Source organism: Anopheles ziemanni (assembly GCF_943734765.1).
Source record: "Anopheles ziemanni chromosome X unlocalized genomic scaffold, idAnoZiCoDA_A2_x.2 X_unloc_15, whole genome shotgun sequence".
Lineage (NCBI taxonomy): Eukaryota > Metazoa > Arthropoda > Insecta > Diptera > Culicidae > Anopheles > Anopheles ziemanni.
The window spans coordinates 192,501-197,825 of record NW_026689763.1 but is presented as its reverse complement, the minus strand read 5'-3'; the positions used below and the strand labels follow the sequence as shown (position 1 = coordinate 197,825).

The following is a 5,325-nucleotide window of genomic DNA, read 5'->3' as shown; positions in this document are numbered from 1 at the left end:
AATCGACTAAGTCCGAGATGCCTTTAAGTAGGAATGCTGTATTAAGATGGGAGATAAAGAAGATCAAGATTCATCTCCATGCAGCATCCCATTCATCTCGCAGCATCCTAACATATGAATTTCTTAGAATTTATGAAAAATCGACTAAGTCCGAGATGCCTTTAAGTAGGGATGCTGTATTGTGTTGGGAGATGAAGAAGATCAAGATTCATCTCCATGCCGCATCCCATTCATCTCGCAGCTTCATAACATATGTTTTTCTTAGAATTTATGAAAAATTGACTAAGTCCGAGATGCCTTTAAGTAGGGATGCTGTTTTGAGATGGGAGATGTAGAAGATCAAGATTCATCTACATGCAGCATCCCATTCATCTCGCAGCATCCAAACATATGAATTTCCTATAATTTATGAAAAATCGACTAAGTCCGAGATGCCTTTAAGTAGGGATGCTGTATTAAGATGGGAGATGAAGAAGATCAAGATTCATCTCCATGCAGCATCCCATTCATCTTGCAGCATCCTAACATATGAATTTCTTAGAATTAATGAAAAATCGACTTAGTCCGAGATGCCTTTAAGTAGGGATGCTGAATTAAGATGGGAGATGAAGAAGATCAAGATTCATCTCCATGCAGCATCCCATTCATCTCGCAGCATCCTAATATATGAATTTCTTAGAATTTATGAAAAATCGACTAAGTCCGAGATGCCTTTAAGTAGGGATGTGTTGAAACACTATAGAAGTCCGAACCTGCGGGTTGAGACTTAGGCACACGTTGCCTTATACATGACTTCGAACAAATACACAAGTCCGAACCTGCGGGTTGAGACTTAGGCACAAGTTGCCTTATACATGACTTCGAACAAATACACAAGTCCGAACCTGCGGGTTGAGACTTAGGCACAAGTTGCCTTATACATGACTTCGAACAAATACACAAGTCCGAACCTGCGGGTTGAGACTTAGGCACAAGTTGCCATATGAAAGTTGACGAAACACTAACAAGTCCGAACCTGCGGGTTGAGACTTAGGCACACGTTGCCTTATACATGACTTCGAACAAATACACAAGTCCGAACCTGCGGGTTGAGACTTAGGCACAAGTTGCCTTATACATACATTGGCCAAATAAACAGAAGTCCGAACCTGCGGGTTGAGACTTAGGCACAAGTTGCCATATTATATTCGATCAAACACTTAGTAGTCCGAACCTGCGGGTTGAGACTCAAGACCGTCACAAGATGTCACTATACAAGTCCGAACCTGCGGGTTGAGACTTAATGCGATCTAGATACCAAGTGGACATCCAATACCTGTTGAGCAAAACCAAAGATTCCCTGTTCTCGAATGATTACACTATATAACAGGGAATCATGAAGAAATCAAGCAAGCGTGAAACAAAGTCATCACTTGGGCATGCTCGATAGCCAACCACATGACCTTAACCTAAGAGAGCATGCAAACCACATGATACCTATAAACGATTAACCCGCCCTAGTTCAATCGTTCACCAAGTGATGACTTCAGTATGGCTAAGAGAAAAACTTTTAAATGGGAAAAACTCTAAGTCCGAACCTCCGGGTTGAGACTTCCGCGTCGGAGGTGGGCGCACCTCCTATCCGAAAGATGGTGAATCAGGGGTGTTCGATCAGCAATGGTCGGATGCCCCGTCGTAGTCCAACTATGACAATCCAAGTCAAGACCTCCGGGTTGAGACTTTCCGCGAGTACAAGCATAAAGGAACACGGACCAAGCCGTACCGAGAGAATCGGTACTAGAGCCCTTGTGGTTCTACATTGAGAGAGCCCTCGTGGTTCTCATTAGGGGCTTTATGCAAGTCGTACTCAATACTGTGGTGTGAAGTATAAAGTAGTCCTCGCCTGGTCCACGCTGCTTCGGCGGTCCTGGGTAAGATAGTTAATTCTAGCTTGCCCTATAGTGGAATGAGGACACTTAATGCTTCGTCTTTTAGCGGCGGCTAGACTCCTCCTCACGGGGAACGAGTTGACGCGCACAGCGGCGGCTTACGCACTATGGCAATCATGGATGCCTGAAGATTCCGTGAAGTTCTCCCCTGGTCCACGCTGCCTCGGCAGTCCTGGGTAAAATGGAATATTTCCAGCTTGCCCTATAGTGGAAGAGGACTATCCAACAATATAAAGTCAAGACCTCCGGGTTGAGACTTTCCGCGTCGGTGGTGTCGCGCACCGCCTATCCGAAAGATGGTGTAACAGGGGTGTTCGATCAGCAATGGTCGGATGCCCCGTCATAGTCCAACTATGACAACCAAAGTCAAGACCTCCGGGTTGAGACTTTCCGCGTCCGGAGGTACGCGTACCGCCTACCCGAAAGATGGTGTGCTTCTGGGGTATTCGATGAGTCGGATACCCCGTCGTAGTCCAACTATGACAATCAAAGTCAAGACCTCCGGGTTGAGACTTCCGCGTCCGGAGGTACGCGTACCGCCTACCCGAAAGATGGTGAATCAGGGGTGTTCGATCAGCAATGGTCGGATGCCCCGTCGTAGTCCAACTATGACAATCAAAGTCAAGACCTCCGGGTTGAGACTTTCTAAGAGTACAAGCATAAAGGAACACGGACCAAGCCGTACCGAGAGAATCGGTACTAGAGCCCTTGTGGTTCTACATTGAGAGAGCCCTCGTGGTTCTCATTAGGGGCTTTATGCAAGAAGTACTCAATACTGTGGTGTGAAGTATAAAGTATAGAGTCCTCCACTGGTCCACGCTGCTCCGGCGGTCCTGGGTAAGATAGTTCATTCTAGCTTGCCCTATGTGGAAGAGGACTCAATACCCTACCTGTTGAGCTTGAAACAAAGTCATCACTTGGGCATGCTCATATTGCCATACAATATTCCATTATCTACTAATGAGCATGCAGCTATATGATTATAACCTGTAAACGATTACCCCGCCGTAGTTCAGCGCTTCAACCAAGTGATGACTTCAGTATGGCTAGTGTGTGAAGTATAAAGTATAGTCCTCCCCTGGTCCACACTGCTTCGGCGGTCCTGGGTAAGATAGTTAGTTCTAGCTTGCCCTATGTGGAAGAGGACACCATACTTAATACTGTGGTGTAATGAACAAAGTATAGTCCTCCACTGGTCCACGCTGCTTCGGCGGTCCTGGGTAAGATAGTTAGTTCTAGCTTGCCCTATGTGGAAGAGGGCATACAAGACAAAGTATAGTTCTCCCCTGGTCCACGCTGCTTCGGCGGTCCTGGGTAAGATAGTTAATTCTAGCTTGCCCTATGTGGAAGAGAGCATACATGAACCAAGAACGAAGGTTAGATCGAGGAATGATTCGACAACTAACCGATGGTATGAAATGTGAAGAATTCAAGCAAGCACACAATCAAGTAATCACTTGGGCATGCTCGATAGCCAACCCTATGACATTAACCTAGTAGAGCATGCGAAAACCAATATATATGTAAACGATGCCCCTCCCTAGTTCAGCGCTTCAACCAAGTGATGACTTCAGAATGGCTAAATCAAATCGGTTCAAAACATACCATCGGTACCCTATTGAAACACACAAGTCGATATCAAACCTCATGATTGTGTAGTCCTCCACTGGTCCACACTGCTCCGGCGGTCCTGGGTAAGATAGTTCATTCTAGCTTGCCCTATGTGGAAGAGGGCACATTACTCAATACTGTGGTGTTATGAACAAAGTATAGTCCTCCACTGGTCCACGCTGCTTCGGCGGTCCTGGGTAAGATAGTTAGTTCTAGCTTGCCCTATGTGGAAGAGGGCATACAAGACAAAGTATAGTTCTCCCCTGGTCCACGCTGCTTCGGCGGTCCTGGGTAAGATAGTTAATTCTAGCTTGCCCTATGTGGAAGAGAGCATACATGAACCAAGAACGAAGGTTATGATCGAGGAATGATTCGACAACTAACCGATGGTATGAAATGTGAAGAATTCAAGCAAGCACACAATCAAGTCATCACTTGGGCATGCTCGATAGCCAACCTCATGACATTAACCTAGTAGAGCATGCGAAAACCAATATATATGTAAACGATGCCTCCCTAGTTCAGCGCTTCAACCAAGTGATGACTTCAGAATGGCTAAATCAAATCGGTTCAAACCATACCATCGGTATCCTATTGAAACACACAAGTCGATATCAAACCTCATGATTGTGTAGTCCTCCACTGGTCCACGCCGCTTCGGCCGTCCTGGGTAAAATGGAACATTCCAGCTTGCCCTATGTGGAAGAGGGCACATTACTCAATACTGTGGTGTGAAGTATAAAGTTCAGTTCTCCCCTGGTCCACGCTGCTTCGGCGGTCCTGGGTAAGATAGTTCATTCTAGCTTGCCCTATGTGGAAGAGGACACTTCATACTTCGTCTCTAAGCGGCGGCTTGACTCCTCCCTACGGGGAACGGGTTTACGCGCACAGCGGCGGCTTACGCACTATGGCAGTCATGGATGCCTTACGTTTCTATGAAAAGTGTGTTCCTCCCCTGGTCCACGCTGCTTCGGCAGTCCTGGGTAAGATAGTTAGTTCTAGCTTGCCCTATGTGGAAGAGGACACGTAGACTTACTGTGGTGTGAAGTATAAAGTTCAGTTCTCCCCTGGTCCACGCCGCTTCGGCCGTCCTGGGTAAAATGGATTCATCCAGCTTGCCCTATGTGGAATGAGGACACTTTATGCTTCGTCTCTAAGCGGCGGCTTGCTCCTCCCTACGGGGAACGGGTATACGCGCACAGCGGCGGCTTACGCAAGTTAGTCACCCTCGGCAGTGGATCACTCGGCTCATGGATCGATGAAGACCGCAGCTAACTGCGCGTCATAATGTGAACTGCAGGACACATGAACATTGATAAGTTGAACGCATATTGCACGTCGTGGGAACCTACCATGATGTACAGATGACTGAGCGCTTATATTTGAGAAATGTATCGCATACATTTAACTACGCCGTGACACCCGTCACGAGACGTGCACCATGATGTTAACTAGGGTCGCGACGACCCGCTAGCATTAAAGAACCCGTGGTTTACAATATACTGGCATTGGAATTCGAAGTATTTAGAGCGTCGTGTTCCCGCGTGAGGCGGAAGTACGAGGAGAAGGCGTGCTTGTGGTGTCTGTGGTGGTGTTTACTGATGTCTAGCTTCAGCTTATTTATTTATTTAAATAGAAGCGAAGATGTCAAAGTAGCGTCGAAGCAGCAGCGAATAGCACAAATGATTCAAGTATGGAAGTTGACCAAAGGAACACAAACAAACTAGCGTATGGGCAAAGGAAGGTATCAGTGAGTTAAACCACACGCGGGCTAACAGCCCGTTAA

At 46.7% G+C, this 5,325-nt stretch overlaps 1 non-coding gene across 1 annotated transcript; it reads left to right on the top strand.

Moving 5' to 3' along the window:
* The first annotated feature begins 4,762 nt into the window (after nt 1–4,762).
* LOC131291810 (5.8S ribosomal RNA) lies at nt 4,763–4,917 on the top strand. The gene has a single exon (XR_009189562.1). It is a non-coding gene; the product is annotated as a 5.8S ribosomal RNA (ribosomal RNA).
* Nucleotides 4,918–5,325: the final 408 nt, after the last annotated feature.